The sequence below is a fragment of the Chiloscyllium plagiosum genome, unplaced genomic scaffold, assembly GCF_037043375.1.
Source record: "Chiloscyllium plagiosum isolate Xiang-an unplaced genomic scaffold, Cpla_swu_hap1 HiC_scaffold_45, whole genome shotgun sequence".
NCBI classification, from domain to species: domain Eukaryota; kingdom Metazoa; phylum Chordata; class Chondrichthyes; order Orectolobiformes; family Hemiscylliidae; genus Chiloscyllium; species Chiloscyllium plagiosum.
In genome coordinates this window covers 14769866-14787280 of record NW_028270183.1, presented here as the reverse complement: position 1 = coordinate 14787280, position 17415 = coordinate 14769866, and the positions used below count along the sequence as shown (strand labels likewise).

The 17415-nt window shown below is 48.7% G+C and overlaps 1 protein-coding gene across 8 annotated transcripts in view; it reads right to left on the bottom strand.

The window, feature by feature from the left end:
• Nucleotides 1–17415, bottom strand: part of kank2 (KN motif and ankyrin repeat domains 2) — a 173802-nt gene that overhangs the window by 87102 nt on the left and 69285 nt on the right. Inside the window, exon 1 of one of the 8 annotated variants that reach the window (XM_043694830.2) lies at nt 8904–8937. The exons of the other annotated variants lie outside the window; for them this stretch is intronic. The gene's annotated coding sequence lies outside the window, so the exon portion shown is untranslated. Of the gene's footprint in view, nt 1–8903; nt 8938–17415 lie in introns of those variants that run through there. 8 annotated transcript variants of the gene reach the window in all.

Below are 17415 nucleotides of genomic sequence, written 5' to 3'. Positions count from 1 at the left end.
AGTGACCTATGAACTCTGGGCGGAGGGGGTGGGGAAGGGCAGTACAGACAGAGAGATCACTCTTACTCCAGGGAACTATAGGCTGGTCAACACTACCTTCACCCTTTGTGATCTGGTTTATATCCTCTGTGGCTTATGGAGCTGATGTGCCCTTACCCTCGTGCCATTCTGAATCTGAAGTTTCATAACTCTGAAGCAGCTAGAGTTCAAATCCACCAGGCCCTGGTTCACAACTTGATTTTGATGTTACTGTCACGTGTACTCAAGTACAAAAGTACAGGAGTACAGTGAAAAGTGTACAATGTTGTCACAAAATGCTCCATCTTAGGTACAAGTCATACAGAATCATAAGAGGAAGAAGATTAGATTTGATTCCCTAGAGTGTGGACCTATATTCCTGATGAAGGGCTTTTGCCCGAAACGCCGATTTTACTGCTCCTTGGATGCTGCCTGAACTGCTGTGCTTTTCCAGCACCACTCTAATCTAGAAACAGGCCCTTCGGCCCAACCAGTCCACACTGACCCTCCGAAGAGTAACCCACCCAGACCCATTCCCCTCTGACTAATGCACCTAACACTATGGGCAATTTAGCCCAGAGAAAAAGTTAAAAGTTAAACATTGCAGTGATTGTAGAACAGTGACGCTTTCTTAGTTGTAAATAGAAACTAACTGAATAAAGCTGAAATCTCAAACATTACAGTCTTTCTTAAATGCTTAGCCATGGTGGGACTGCACTTCCAGGAATCACCTCAAGACTGGAAGCCCATGGTGAGGCCATGCCAGGCCAAGAGACTGCCACACCAGGCCGAGACGTTGACATGCCAGGCCAACAGATTGCTACACCAGGCTGAGAGACTGTCACACCAGGCCGAGTCATTGCCATGCCAGGCCGTGGACTGCCAGGCTAGGTCTCAAATTCACCTGGACCATCTCAGACACCTCCCTCCCCTTTCTGGATGTCTCCATCTCCGTCTCTGGCGACCGACTAACCACAGGTATCTACTACAAGCCCACTGACTCCCACAGCTACATCCTATAAAAATGCCATCCCTTATTCCCAATTCCTCCACCTCCACTGCGTCTATTTCCAGGATGACCAATTCCACCTCAGAAAGTCCCTTCTTCCACGATCGCAAATTCTTTTCCCATATGGTTGACAATGCCCTCCAGCGCATCTCCTCCACTTTCTGCACCACTGCCCTTGAAAACCATCCCTCCCAATACAACAAGTACAGAACCCCCCTGATCCTCACCTTCCACCCCACCAACCTCCGCATACATCGCATCATCCTCTGCCACCTCTGAACGTACCACACCACCAGAGATATATTTCCCTCCCCACCCCAACAGCGTTCCGGAGAGACCATTCCCTCCACGACTCCCTTGTCAGGTCCACACCCACCACCAGCCCACACCCCACTCCCGGCACCTTTCCCTCCCACCACAGGAAATGCAAAACCTGCACCCACACCACTCCCCTTATCTCTGTCCAAGGCCCCAAAGGGTCCTTCCACATCCAACAGAAATTTACCTGTACCTCTACCAATGTCATCCACTGCATCCGTTGCACCCGGTGTGGTCTCCTCTAAACTGGGGAGACAGGACGCCCTCTTGTGGATCGTTTCAGAGAAATCTCTGGGACACCCACACCAACCAATCCCATGGCCCTGTAGCTGAACACTTCAACTTCCCCTCCCACTCTATCAAGGACATGTAGGTCCTGGGCCAAACCATTACCACCCGACGCCTGGAGGAGGAACGCCTCATATTCCGCCTTGGGACACTGCAACCACACGGGATAAATGTGGATTTCAATAGTTTCTTCATTTCCCCTCCCCCCCACATTATCCCAGTCCCAAGCCGCCAACTCAGCATCACCCTCCTGACCTGTCCATCACTCCCCTCTCTGACCTATCTACTTCTCCGTCACCTTCATCCACCTATCGCTTTCTCAGCTACCTTCACCCCAACCCCACCCCCCTCCCATTTATGTCTCTACCCCCTTGGTTCAGAAGCCTCATTCCTGATGAAGGGCTCATACATGAAACGTTGATTCTCTTGCTCCTCGGATGCTGACTGACCTGCTGTGCTTTTCCAGCACCACACTTTCGATTCTGATCTCCAGCATCTGCAGTTCTCACTTTCTCCCAGGCCAGGAGACTGCCACACCAGGTTGAGAGACTGCCTCATCAGCTCAGGAGGCTGCTATGACTGGCTGAGAGACTGCCACACCAGGTCGAGAGACTGCCACACAAGGCTGAGAGACTGCCACACCAGGCTGAGAGACTGCAACACCAGGCCAGGAGACTACAACACCAGGCTGAGAGATGGCTACACCAGGCTGAGAGATGGCTACACCAGGCCGAGAAACTGCCACATAAGTCTGAGAGACTGCCACACTGGGCTGAGAGACTGCCACATAAGGCCGAGAGACTGCCACACCAGGCCCAGAGACTGCCACACCGGGCCTGGAGACTGCCATACCAGGCTGAGACCTCCATGTAAGGCTGATAGACTGCTACACCAAGCTGAGAGACTGCCACATTAGGCTGACAGACTGCCACATTGGGCTGAGAGACTGCGATGTCCGCAATTACCAACAGACAGTATATACCAAGTGCCAGAAACAGAGTGTTGACTTCTTATAGGTTATAACCAGGACAATGTCTCCTCTAGCCTCTCCGGCTAAATATCTGATATGAAAGCACAATGTTCCACTGAGGGAGAGAGGTAATTGCTCTGCCCTGAAGACCCTTTGTCAACTCTGTTTCCCAATCTGTTTGACCGTCTCTCTCCCTCTGCCCAACTGTGCCTCTTTCTCTCTCTCCCTCTCTCTCTCTCTCCCTTCATCTGTCTTTGTTGTTCCATGCCTGTCATTCTTACATGGTTCCTCTTCTTTCTCTTTCTCTCTGCCTCTCTCTCTGTGTTTCTTCCCTATTTTTAGCTGTTTTTGCTTGACCATCCTTCTCTCGCTTTGCCTGTCAGTGTACCTCTTTCTCTTTCCCTCTTGTTAAACGGTCTTTCTGCCTGTTCCTCTTTCTCTATTCCTCTGTCCCTGCAACCCCCCCACCCCAATGTCCTGTCGTCTACTCTCTCTATCTCTGTCCCTCTGTCTGTCTGTCCCTCTCTTTCTCCTTCTTGGTCTCTCTATTCATCTCTCTGTGCTTGTTTTCCCCTTCTCTCTTCGTGTCTGGCATCACTTTCTCTCTCTCTCTCTGTTTGTATGACCCCTCAACTCTCTCCCTCTGTGTCCTCAACTCTCTTTCTGTATGCCTCCTCTCCCTCTCTGTCCTCACCTCTCTCTCCCTCTCTCTGTCTGTATGCCCCCCCTCCCTCTCTCTGTCTGTCCTCACCTCTCTCTCTCTTTCTCTTTGTATGCCCCCCTCTCTCTCTCTGTCTTCCATCTTATACTCTGAAAATGTTACTAGTTGATCTTTTCATAAAGCTTCCTGGAACACTGGCTGTTTGAGACTTTGAGCTGATATTGATTCTCTTTCTGAAAAGTATTGGCCGTTCTGCACCTCTTCCCAATGTCTGGATGTCAGAACCAATTTGGAATTGGTCACTTAGTGGAACTGGGGCAGCCCTCCGTATGACAGAGAAACACATTGTCAGCCCAAAGTTGAGAATCTTAAACAAACTGGCAACATAGCAAGTCAAAGGACACAATGCCAAGTCTGGCACACTCATACCAGTGGCTTGGAATTGGAATAACTCTGTCTGTCATGGCCTAATAATTGCAGATAGGAACAAGAGGAGGCCATTCAGCCCATTGATCCTGTTCTTCCATTCAACACAATCATGGCTGTTCAAACACATCAATATCTTTTACACACTGCATTCCCATAACCCTTCATTTTGTTGGTAAGCAGAAATTGTTTGATCTCTTCCTTGAATGTACTTAATCCTTAAGCTCCCACAGGTGTCTGTGGGTCAGAATTTCAAAGATTCACTACCCTCTGAGTAAAATCATTTCTTGTCAGCTCGATCCTAAGTGGCATCTCCCTTATTTTGAAATTGTGCCTTCTGGTTGTATTGTCCCCCAGCCAAGGGGAAATGTCTTACCTGAATTGACCCTGACTATTCCTTTTAGTATTTTGTAAGTTTCAGTGAAATCACCTCTCATTCTTCAAGGTTCTCCACCACACCAGCCTGGTTTGCCTGATCTCTCTTCACAGGATAGTCCTGATGGACCTTTGTTACATGCCCTCTCTGGCAATAATATCCTTCCTGAGATAAGGAGACAAAAACTGTCCACAGCACTGGCCTAACCCAGCTCCTATACAATTACAGGAAGACTTAATTACTCTCTCTCTCTTTCTCTGTATGCCCCCCTCCCTGTCTGTCCTCACCGCTTTCTCTCTCTCCCTCTCTCTCTGTCTGCATGCCCCCTCTTCCTCTCTCTGTCTGTCCTCACTCTGCTCTCTCTCTGTATACTCCCTCTCCCTGTCTGTACTCACCTCTCATCTCTTTCTCTGTCTGCATGCCCCCTCTCCCTCTCTCTGTCAGTCCTCACCACACTCTCTCTTTCTCTCTCTCTGTCCGTATGCTTCCTCTTGTCAAATCCTCTTGTAATAAAGACTGACATTCCATTAACATTCTTAATAGCTTGCTACACCTGAGGTTAGTCATCAGTAACTTATTGTAGAGATACTGCCTCACAGTTACAGCCAACCAACAGCTCTACGACCATGTTCATACTTCACACACACCTTCTTCCATCATTCATCAGCTACCTCCATCAACACCTCCTTCTGTCCCTTTCTCCCTCATGGGTTTATACACTTCTCACCTTTAAATGTACCTATTTCATTTACAGAATTCTTAACAAGCTAGGAAGCTAGAGTGGCTCAGTGGTTAGCACTATTACCTCATAGCATTAGGGACCCGGGTTCAATTCCAGTTTCATGGTACCTGTCTGTGTGGGTTTGCTCTGGTTTCCTCTCACAGTTCAAAGCTGCGCAGGTTAGGTGGATTGGACATGCTAAATTGCACTGTGGTGTTCGGGAATGTGCAAGATAGGGGGATAAGCCACAGTAACTGTAGGGTTATGTGTCTGGGTGGGATAATGTTTTGAGGGTCAGTATAGACTCCATGGGCCCGATGGCATCCTTCTCCATTATAGGGATTCCGCGTTTCTAATCTAGCTCCTCACCCTGATTTTAACCTACTGTGCAATTAGACCTTGACTTGGATTGATCCATCTAAACACCTTGGTCTGTAATGTTTAATATTCTTGCCCAATAAAGATCTAGTCTCCCCAATTCTGAAATGTTCAATCGATCCCCAGCACCAACAGTTCTTTTAGGGAGAGAGTTGTAAACCTTACAGGAGCCTGTTGGGTGGGGTGTCAGCTGATAGTGTAGAACATAGCAGGTTCAATCCCCATTCTAGCTGTAGTGTATGTGGAGGCCCTTACTCCAATATTATAGAGTGGGTCCCCTCAAGCTGTTTGTAACCACTGTCTCTCTAGGAGAAAGTGAGTACTGCAGATGCTGGAGACCAGAGTTGAAAAATGTGGTGCTAGAAAAACACAGCAGGCCAGGCAGCATCCGAGGAGCAAACCGAGGAGGATTCCTGAAGAAGGGCTTATGCCCAAAACATTGATTCTCCTGCTCCTCAGATGCTGCCTGGCCTGCTGTGTTTTTCCAGCACCACATTTTTCAACCACTGTCTCTCTGCCCACCTTTTGGGACCAACGCTCCATATCATACCCTTTTAGGTTATGTGGTAATTCCACATATCACCCTGAATTTTGAGGTTTGTCCCCTTCACTCTGCACTCTCCAAACAGAGGATATAGAGCAGTTCAATCTACTCTATCAACCTTTCTGATGACATTAAACACCCCATTAGATGTCCGTCTAATCCTCTGCAGTGCAGGGAATTTGGACTAGGTCAATGTTCAGACTTGTGTCACTGGTGACTGAACATAGATCACAGAACATTCTAGCGCAGTACAGGCCCTTCAGCCCTCGATGTTGTGCCGACCTGTGAAACCAATCTGAACCTACACTATTCCATTATCATCCATATGCCTATCCAATGACCATTTAAATGCCCTTAAAGTTGGCGGGTCTATTACAGTTGCAGGCAGGACTTTCCACACCCCTACTACTCTGAATAAAGAACTTGTCCACCCTATCTAATCCACTGATCACGTTGTATCCTCCAATAACTCACCTCCCAACTTCCTTATCTCTAACAAAAACAGCCTCAATTCCCTCAGCCTTTCCTCATCAGATCTTCTCTCCATACCAGGCAACATCCCATTAAATCTCCTCTGAACCCTTTCCAATGCTTCCACATCCTTCCTAAAATGCCGTGATCAGAACTGTACGCAACACTCCAACTGCGGCCGCACCAGAGTTTTGTACAGCTGCAGCATGACCTTCCTGGCTCCGAAACTCCAATGAAAGCTAACACACCGTATGCCTTCTTAACAACCTTATCAACCTGGGTGGTAACTTTCAGGGATCTATGCACATGGAGCTCAGGTCTGAACCACAACAGTCTACTTGACCCTGAACCTTGTCAGGCACAGTCACATATGAACCGTTGATTTCTCCATCTTCCGATGCTGCCTGGCTTGCTGTGTCCTTCCAGCCTCCTGCTTGTCCACCTTGGATTCAAGCATCTGTAGTTTATTTTTGTCTCTAACAGTCCAACCACTCAGCTGGCTGTGGGTGATGTGGTGTCGTGGTTATGTCAATAGGTTAGGTAATCCTAAGCTAATATCCTGGGGCAGGAGTTCAAATCCTAGTGCTGTAGCTGGTGTATTTTAAAATAACTTCTAAATCTGGTTGGTAACTCTATTCTTATTCATGGTGACCGTGACAATTTTCTTTGATTTCATCTGGTTCAGTACAGAAGGAAATCTCATTCTCACCCAGTCAGGTCTTTGTGTGACTCCAGACCCACAGCAATGTGGTTGACTCTGAACTGTCCTCCCAAATGATCAAGCAAACAGTTCAGTTCGAGGGCAGTTAGGAGATGGGCAAATGCCAATGATGCCCACATCCCACAAATGAATAAAGGGTTATAAAAGTGTCTGACAAAGTTTTTCGGGATTTTGGGATTTCATTGCGCTTATTTTTAATAACATTCTCAGACTCTTCAAGAACAGAGCTAGGGCAAGGGAGGAGGGTCTGTTGGCACTGGGACACAGAGAAAGATTGGGCCATTCCCTCCTGCCCAGATCCTTGGAGGTGTAGCCTTGTAGGATTCCCTGACGTGTATTGACAGACCAGATGCCCCTGTGATTATGGGAATGGTTACAGGAGTGAAATCCGCAAATCAAAAATCATGCATGTCCCGATTAAGTATTAATTCACAAATAAATATTCGGAAGGTATGAATAGTCTGTGGATAACACCATAATAATTAGGGACGAAAGCAGGCCATTCAGCACATCGATCATGGCTGATCTGATAGGCCTCAACACCACTGTCCTGCCTTCTCTCCACTATTGTCAATCCCCCTCATGATTAAAAATCTGTCTCTCTCAGCCTTGAATATGCCGAATGGCCCAACATCTATAGCTCCCTGCGGTAAAGAATTCCACAGATTCATTCCCCTCAGAGAAGAAATTCCTCCTCATCTCTTTTCTGGCTGGGTGAACCCTTAATCTGAGATCGTGTCCTCTGGCCCTAGACTCTCCCAAATGGGGAAGCAACCTTTCTGCATCTACCCTGTCAAACCCTAAAGATCTTGTATACGTCAATAAGGTCAGGTATCATTCTTCTAAACTCCGCTGAGTACAGGCCAACCTACTCAACCTCTCCTCATAAGGCAGACCTCCATACCTGGTATCAACGTAGTGAACCTTCTCTGGACTGCTTCCAATGCCAGAACACCTTTCCTTAGATGTGGTCAATGTTCGATCACTTTCAGCCCTGGAACAATGCTGATGGAATCTTACAGCACAGAAGAGGCTATTGAACCTATTCACCTATGCTGTCTCTCCTAAACATGTTATCTACTTAATTCCACACCTCTGGCCCTTCTGCACAGCCTTACAAATTTCTCCCTTTCAGGTACTGTATTTATTCAATTGCCTTTTGACAGTTACTCTGTTTCGGGTAGTACATTCCAGATAGCATTAACTCGCTGTCAAAATAATTTGTCCTCGGCTATTTCATTAGTTCCACTAGTTCCATTGCCAATTATCTTAAATCAGTATCTTCTGGGTCCTGGGTCTCCTGCCAGTGCAAACAGTTTCTCCTTATTTAGTGTCTCGAAATTCTTCATAATTTTGAATGTGTCTATTAATATCCCGCCTCAACCTTCTTGGCTCTGAGGAGAACAATCCCAGCCTCTCCCATCTCTCCATATAACTGATACTCATGGATCTCACTGCGGACACAGAATCAGACAGAATGGAAACAGGCCCTTCAGCCCAACTCACCCATGTTGACCATGTAATCCCATTTGCTTGTGTTTAGCCCATATCCCTCTAAACCTTTCCTATCCATGTACCTGTCCAAATGTCTTTTTATTGTACCGGCCTCTACCACTTCCTTCCTCTGGCAGCTTCTTCTTGACACACACCACCCTCTGTGTGAAAAGGTTGCCCTTCTAAATCTTTCCCCTTTCATGTTAAACCAATGCCCTCTAATTTTGTACTCCCCTACCCCAGGGAAAGGATTTTGGCTATTCACTTTATCTAAGCCCCCTCACAGTTTTATTAACCTCTATAAGGTCACCCCTCAACCTCCAACAGTGTAACCCTTTTCTATCCATGTACCCATCCAAATGTTTACAAAACGTGTAATTGTACCCGCCTCGACCACTTCCTCTGGCAGCTCGTTCCATTCACACACCACCCTCTGTGTGAAAAAGTTCCTTGGTCCCATCCTGGGAAATCTCCCCCAGCATTCTGCCCCCCCCACAACCACACCCACCGTATCTGTGAGCTTTCTCTCTCCCTCGGTCTTCCTCCCGAGATTCATTCTCCGGGTTATCGATGAGCTGCAGGAATTATAATGGGAAATGTGCATTCCCACAGCAAAGCTTAACCTCTCCAACCTTAATTAAGGATGTGGTGTTGTAACCATGGATACCATGCTGGGGAGGAGGCTCGAGGGAGGTTGATTGATGGGATGTGAGCTGGGAATATAAATATAACCAAAGCATTGGAGAACAGGCAGCTGTTCCGGGATAAGCGGGACTGTCTGAGGAATCGTACATCACGTTGCCTTCCCAGCTCTGATATTTTGCCAGCCCGTGTGATAGATAAAGCATTTTATCGCGTACACGATAGTCTCTGGGTACAATGCCCTGCATTTCAATGACGTGACACTCTTAGTAAGCCTGAGGAGACTAACACCCACAAAGGAACACAATTAAAGGGTCACCCAGCAGGAGAGGATAGCGCAAAGACTGATGAGGCAAAGAGCAGATTAATTCAGATCTCCAAATGGATAGCTAATGCCTAAATGAGTCTCACTGCTAACATGGAAATAGGCCCTTCAGCCCAACTTGTCCATGCCAACCAGGTTACCTAAACTGAACTAGTACCATTTGTGTGCATTTGGTCCATATTCCTCTAAACCTTTCCTATCCATGTACCTGTCCAAATGTCTTTTAAATGCTGTAATTGTACCAGCCTCCACCACTTCCTCCGACAACTCATTCCATAAACGCACCACCCTCTGGGCGAAAAAGTTGCCCCACAGGTCCCTTTTAAATCTTTCCCCTCTCACCTTATGCCTATGCCCTCTCGTCTGGACTCCCCTACCTTGGGGAGAAGCCTTATCCAGGAGGAGAAAGTGAGGACTGCAGATGCTGGAGGTCAGAGCTGAAAAATGTGTTGCTGGAAAAGTGCAGCAGGTCAGGCAGCATCCAAGGAACAGGAGAATCGACGTTTCGGGCATGAGCCCTTCTTCAGGAATGAGGAGGGTGTGCCAAGCAGGCTAAGATAAAAGGTAGGGAGGAGGGACTTGGGGGAGGGGCATTCGAAATGCGATAGGTGGAAGGAGATTAAGGTGAGGGTGATAGGCCGGAGAGGGGGCAGGGGCGGAGAGGTCGGGAAGAAGATTGCAGGTCAAGAAGGCGGTGCTGAGTCCGAGGGTTGGGACTGAGATAAGGTGGGGGGAGGGGAAATGAGGAAGTTGGAGAAATCTGCATTCCTCCCTTGTAGTTGGAGGGTTCCTAGGCGGAAGATGAGGCGCTCTTCCTCCAGGCATCGTGTTGCCATGGTCTGGCGATGGAGGAGGCCAAGGACCTGCATGTCCTTGGTGGAGTGGGAGGGGGAGTTAACGTGTTCAGCCACAGGGCGGTTGGGTTGGTTGGTGTGGGTGTCCTAGAGGTGTTCTCTGAAACGTTCTGCAAGTAGACGGCCTGTCTCCTCAATGTAGAGGAGGCCATATCAGGTGCAACGGATGCAGTAAATGATGTGTGTGGAGGTGCAAGTGAATTTCTGATGGATATGGAAGGATCCCTTGGGACCTTGGAGGGAATTGAGGGGGGAGGTGTGGGCGCAAGTTTTGCATTTCTTGCGGTTGCAGGGGAAGGTGCCGGGAGTGGAGGTTGGGTTGGTGGAGGGAGTGGTCTTTTCAGAACGCTGATAGGGGAGGGGAGGGAAGTATATCCTTGGTGGTGGGGTCTGTTTGGAGGTGGCAGAAATGACAAAGGATGATACGATGTATATGGAGGTTGGTGGGGTGGTAGGTGAGGACCAGTGGGGTTCTGTCCTGGTGGCGATTGGAGGGGCGGGGTTCAAGGGCAGAGGAGCGGGAAGTGGAAGAGATGCGGTGGAGAGCATCGTCAACCACGCCTGAGGGGAAATTGCGGTCTTTGAAGAAGGAGGCCATGTGGGTTGTTTGGTATTGGAATTGGTCCTCCTGGGAGCAGATGCGGCGGAGGCGAAGGAATTGGGAAAATGGGATGGCGTTTTTACAGGGGGCAGGGTGAGAGGAGGTGTAATCTAGGTAGCTATGGGAGTCGGTCGGTTTATACTGAAGCCTTATCCATGCCCATCACGATTTTATAAACCTCTCTAAGATCACCCCTCAGCCTCTGATGCTCCAGAGTAAAACGCCCAAGCCTTTCCTTAGAACTCAAACCCTCCAGTCTCGGTAACAACTCTGTAAATGTTTTTTGCAACATCTTGGTGAAGGTATTGGTTGAAGTGCTTTTTAACAATCTCTGCAGTGTGTTTGTGGTCAACCTGGAGTAGGCTGAGTTGGTCATGACATTGAAGTATTCTGTGACAATTCCCCTGGGACTCAACTGTGGACTCAGTTCAGCTACCCCACAGACCTGGAGGAGTGAAGAAAGAAACATGCATTTGTATAGGGCCTCTCATATCGTCAGGATGCTTCCAAGCTCTTTACAGCAATGTGATGTGTGTTTATTATTGCCATATATTGCAGTAGCCAAGCTGTGGACAGCAAGATCCCACTGAAAGCCACCTGACAGTGACCAAATTGTCTCATCTAATAATATTGATATAGCCCAGAACACCAAGTAACATTCCACTTCCTGGTCTTCCTTGGAAACTGCCTCTATGTTCAGCTGAGACTGTGGAGGGAGCCTTGGGTCGACATCTCGCCCCGATCGACTGCTCCTCCAACCGTGTGGCACTCCTCAGTGCGACAGTGAGTGCTTCGAGGCTTGATTTTGTCCTCAAGGCTGGGAACATGACAACATGTGGGACCCCAGCTCCAGCTGGTCTGCAGATAGTTGACCCTGCTGAGGGGACGCGACAGGGCATATACAGGGAGGATGTCTCCCCTTGCTAAAGCAATGCGCAGCCATGGAACATAGTCTCACAATAAGGGCAAGGCCATTCAGGACTGAGATGAGGAGGAATATCTTCACTCAGAGAGTGATAAATCTTTGGAATTGCCTATCTCCCAAGCCTGGGCAGCTCAGTCACTGAGTAGGTTTAAGACAGGGATCAACAGATTTCTAGCTACTAATGCCTAATACTGAGGGAGATCAGCAATGACCTAGTTGAAGGGTGGAGCAGGCTTGAGGGGCTGAATGGCCTCCTCCTGCTGCAGTTACCTAACTGCAAATCATCTGGTTCAGAAGCAAGAGTGCTCACCCTGAACCAATCACCTTGAATTCTCTAGTATCTTGCCTGATACGTGAACACAAGGTTCTCGCACTGTTGTAAGCAAACCTTAGCTGGTCCACGGTCTGCAAGGAGTCTCTAATGTCATCAGCTCTCTGTCCACCTGGTGCTGATATACCACACATTGTGAACACATTCCTGGGAGAATCCTGCCTTATTCTGTGCTGCCATCTTTTATTTCAAAAATACATCGTTTCCCTTGAGTGGCTTCCTTTTGGATGTTTGGATCTCAGATTGCCTTGTCAAACGGACATCATTTGGAACATGTTGAATATTTGTTGCTGCTGATACTCCCTATGAGGGTCAATATTTGCTCAGGTATGCAGCACCCCACAGTCGAGCAGCCGAATCTCCAGTTCCTGCCTGAACAATGACCCTTTAGCAGGAGAACTTTGGGATTCCATTCAAATACTGTGGGAGAGTCCGGCAACCTTTAGCCTGACATAATAGGGGCATTATTGCAAACAGCTGCTAAATGTAAATGAAGTTGTTGACTGCATTTCAATTCAGCCAGCAAAGCTTTACTTGTTGGTGAGTTTATAACAGTGCTCTGCGTGCACTGTTAACAAACTCTTTCCCCTGTATCAGTGACCTTCAGTGGACAGCTTAGCTGCAACAACCATGCAGAACGCAAAATGACATTGCTTTAATAGCATTTTAAAATTCATTATTGGGAGATAAACGGGTGTACCTACATCACTGCAAGAGGAGACCATCATCCTGAGAACAGCCCCCCCATTATCTTTTGTGGCGCAACCACATTAGATTTTGACCTGATCCAGCCGCTCAGAAAAAGAAGAGAGGTATCCATGAAGACTTTTAGCAGCCGTAACATTGGCATATCCCACATTCTACCGTTACCATCAAGCCGAGAGTCAAAGCTGCTCCAATGGAGAGTAGAGGAGGGCATATCAAGAGCAGCATCAGGCATACCCGAAAAAAATCAGATGTCAACTTGGTGAAGCCACAGAACAGAATTACTCTTGTGCCCGACAGCAGAAGCAGCGGGCACTGGACAGGACTAAGAGATCCCATGATCTACAGATCAGATCCAAGCTCTGTAATCCTGCCATGTCCAGTCATGGTGGACAATTAAGTAGCTAACAGGGGAGCTGCTTCTATAGATATCCCCATTCTCAACCATGGTAGAGCCCAGCGCCACCATTAAAAAAAGTAAGGCTGAAGCATTTGCAGCAATCTTCAGCCTGAAGAGCCAAGTGGATGATTCGTCTCAGTCTCCTCCGGAGTTTCCCACCCAGCATCGCAGTCTTCAGCCAATTTGGTTCAATCCACGCGGTATCAAAAAAAGGCAGAGTGTACCGGACAGTGCAAAGTCTATGGCTCTGCCAACATTCTGGCAATAGTGCTGAAAATTTGTGCTCCTGAACTAGGCCCCGCTCCTGGCCAAACAGTTCCAGCACAGCTACAATACTGACACCCACCTGACAATGTGGATGGTTGTCCACAAAAACCAGAACAAGTCAAATGGCCAATTACTGCCCGATCAGTCAACCCATCTTTAGAAACAAAGTGATAAGAGTTCTTGACCATGCTATCAAGCAGCACACGTGCAGTTGCAACCTGCTCACTGATGCTCATTGGGAGCTGCCAGGGCCACTCTGCTCCTGAGCTCATCGGGCATTGATTCAAACATGGACAAAAGGACTGAACTCTTGAGGGGAAGTGAGAGTGACTGCTCCAGACAGTAATGAAGCATTTGACTGACCTCAAGGAGCCTCAGAAGGTCGACAGTCAATGCAACTAGATGGAGTCATAGCCTGAACAAAGGAAGATGTTTGTGGTTTCTGAAGGTCAATTATCTCAGACTACACCTAGACTACACCTCCTCCCACACTGCCCCCTCTAAAAACGCCATCCCATATTCCCAATTCCTTTGTCTCTGCCACATCTGCTCCCAGGAGGACCAATTCCAAAACTGTACGACCCAGATGGCCTCTTTCTTCAAAGACCGCAATTTCCCCTCAGGCGTGGTTGACGATGCTCTCCACCGCATCTCTTCCACTTCCCGTTCCTCCGCCTTTGAGCCCCGCCCCTCCAATCGCCACCAGGACAGAACCCTACTGGTCCTCACCTACCACCCCACCAACCTCCATGTACAGCGTATCATCCGCCGTCATTTCCGCCACCTCCAAACGGACCCCACCACCAGGGATATATTTCCCTCCCCTCCCCTATCAGCGTTCCGAAAAGACCACTCCCTCCGTGACTCCCTCATCAGGTCCACACCCCCCACCTACCCAACCTCCACTCCTGGCACCTTCCCCTGCAATCGCAAGAAATGCAAAACTTGTGCCCACACCTCCCCCCTTACTTCCCTCCAAGGCCCCAAGGGATACTTCCATATCCGCCACAAATTCACCTGCACACACATCATCTATTGCATCCGCTGCACCCGATGTGGCCTCCTCTATATTGGGGAGACAGGCCGCCTACTTGCGGAACGTTTCAGAGAACACCTCTGGGACACCCGGACCAAACAACCCAACCACCCCGTGGCTGAACACTTCAACTCCCCCTCCTACTCCACCAAGGACATGCAGGTCCTTGGACTCCTCCATTGCCAGACCATAGCAACACGATGGTTGGAGGAAGAGCGCCTCATCTTCCGCCTAGGAACCCTCCAACCACAAGGGATGAACTCAGATTTCTCCAGTTTCCTCATTTCCCTTCCCCCCACCTTGTCTCAGTCAATCCCTCGAACTCAGCACCGCCTTCCTAACCTGCAATCTTCTTCCTGACCTCTCCGCCCCCACTCCTCTCCGGCCTATCACCCTCACCTTGACCTCCTTCCACCTATCGCATTTCCAACGCCCCTCCCCCAAGTCCCTCCCCCCTACCTTTTATCTTAGCCTGCTGGACATACTTTCCTCATTCCTGAAGAAGGGCTTATGCCCGAAACGTCGATTCTCCTGTTCCTTGGATGATGCCTGAGCTGCTGCGCTTTTCCAGCAACACATTTTCAGCTCAATTATCTCAGTGCCAGGATACCTCGACAGGGGTTTCTCCTGGTTGGGTGCAGGCTTAACCATCTTCAGCTGCTTCATCAATGATCTTTCATCCATCATAAGGTCAGAAATGGGATGTTCGCTTACGATTGTACAATGTTCAGCACCATTCAGATACTGAACTATCCAGTGTCCACATGCAGCGAGACTCGGACAACATCGAGGCCTGGTCTGAAAAGTGGAAGTCAACATTTGTGTGACCCAAGTTCCAATCTTAATCCTCAAGAATCTAACCATTTCTCCTTGATAATCATTGGAATAACCATCACTATCAATGATGGTGGAATGGCCCGCTATCAATATCCTGGGGGTTACAATTGACCAGGAAATGTACTAAACTAACTATGTAAATCCTGTGGCTACAACAGCAAGTCAGAGTTTAGGAATGATGCAGTGAATACATCACCTCATCTGTCACTAAAGCCTGTTCACCATCTACAAGGCGTAGGTCAGCAGACTGAAGGAATGCTCCCCACTTGCCTGGCTGAAACGACACTCAAGAAGCTCATCCACTACCCAGGATAGAGCAATCCATTTGACTGGCATGCTATCCACCACCCAAAAGAAAAAATGCTGGTAAATCTCAGCAGGTCTGGCAGCATCTGTAAGCAGAGAAAAGAGCTGACGTTTCGAGTCTAACTGACTCTTTGTCAAAGCTAAAAAAAGGGAGAAATAGGGAGGTATTTATACTAGGCTGAGAGAAGGTGAGTCATGGCTCCAGAAGCAAAGGTAGCAATAAAGAGATGATAATGACAGTGCATAGAGAGATTATAGGGAGATTAGGAGCTGTGAATGACCAAGGCTGAATCCAGTGCTTTGTGACAAAATATGTGGGAGATGTGGGGGATGGGTGAAGCAGAGGCAAAATGGAAAACAGGGGAGAAGGGTAGCAAAGGGGGAAGAGGAGAGGAAAAAGGTGATGAGTGGGGAGCGAGAGAAAGAGAGACAATCAAGAAATAAGAGGTACAGAACAGTGAAAAAAAAAATTTAAAAAGATAAATGAAATAAAATCACGGAGCAGAATGAAAACAGAAGGGTTGAGATGGGATAATCATCTGAAGTTGTTGAATTCAGTGTTGAGACCGGCAGGCTGTAACGGGCCGAGTCGGAAGATGAGATGCTGTTCCTCCAGTTTGCGTTGAGCATCACTGGAACATTGCAGCCGGCCAAGGACAGACATGTGGGCATGGGAGCAGGATTGTGTGTTGAAGTGGCAAGCCACGGGGAGGTCCGGGACCTGATGGTGTGCAGACCGAAGGTGCTCAGCAAAGCGATCACCCAGTCAGCGTTTTGTCTCTCCGATATAGAGGAGACCACATTGGGAGCAACAAATGCAATAGACCAAATTGAAAGAGGTACAAGTGAAACGCTGCGTAATCTGAAATGAGTGTCTGGGGCCTTGGATGGTGGGCACGGAAGAGGTAAAGGGGCAGGTGTTGCACATTCTGCGATTGCATGGGAAGGTGCCGTGTGTGATGGGAGAGGTGTTAGGTGTGATGGGAAGATGCCGTCTGTGATGGGAGAGGTGTTAGATGTGATGGGAAGGTGCCGTCTGTGATGGGAGAGGTGTTAGGTGTGATGGGAAGGTGCCGTGTGTGATGGGAGAGGTGTTAGGTGTGATGGGAAGGTGCCGGGTGTGATGGGAGATGTGTTAGGTGTGATGGGAAGGTGCCGTGTGTGATGGGAGAGGTGTTAGGTGTGATGGGAAGGTGCCGGGTGTGATGGGAGAGGTGTTAGGTGTGATGGGAAGGTGCCGGGTGTGATGGGAGATGTGTTAGGTGTGATGGGAAGGTGCCGTGTGTGATGGGAGAGGTGTTAGGTGTGATGGGAAGGTGCCGTGTGTGATGGGAGAGGTGTTAGGTGTGATGGGAAGGTACCGGGTGTGGTGGGAGAGGTGTTAGGTGTGATGGGAAGGTGCCGGGTGTGATGGGAGAGGTGTTAGGTGTGATGGGAAGGTGCCGTGTGTGATGGGAGAGGTGTTAGGTGTGATGGGAAGGTGCCGGGTGTGGTTGGAGAGGTGTTAGGTGTGATGGGAAGGTGCCGGGTGTGATGGGAGAGGTGTTAGGTGTGATAGGAAGGTGCCGGGTGTGATGGGAGAGGTGTTAGGTGTGATGGGAAGGTGCCGTGTGTGATGGGAGAGGTGTTAGGTGTGATGGGAAGGTGCCAGGTGTGATGGGAGAGGTGTTAGGTGTGATGGGAAGGTGCCGGGTGTGGTGGGAGAGGTGTTGGGTGTGATGGGAAGGTGCCGGGTGTGATGGGAGAGGTGTTAGGTGTGATGGGAAGGTGCCGGGTGTGATGGGAGAGGTG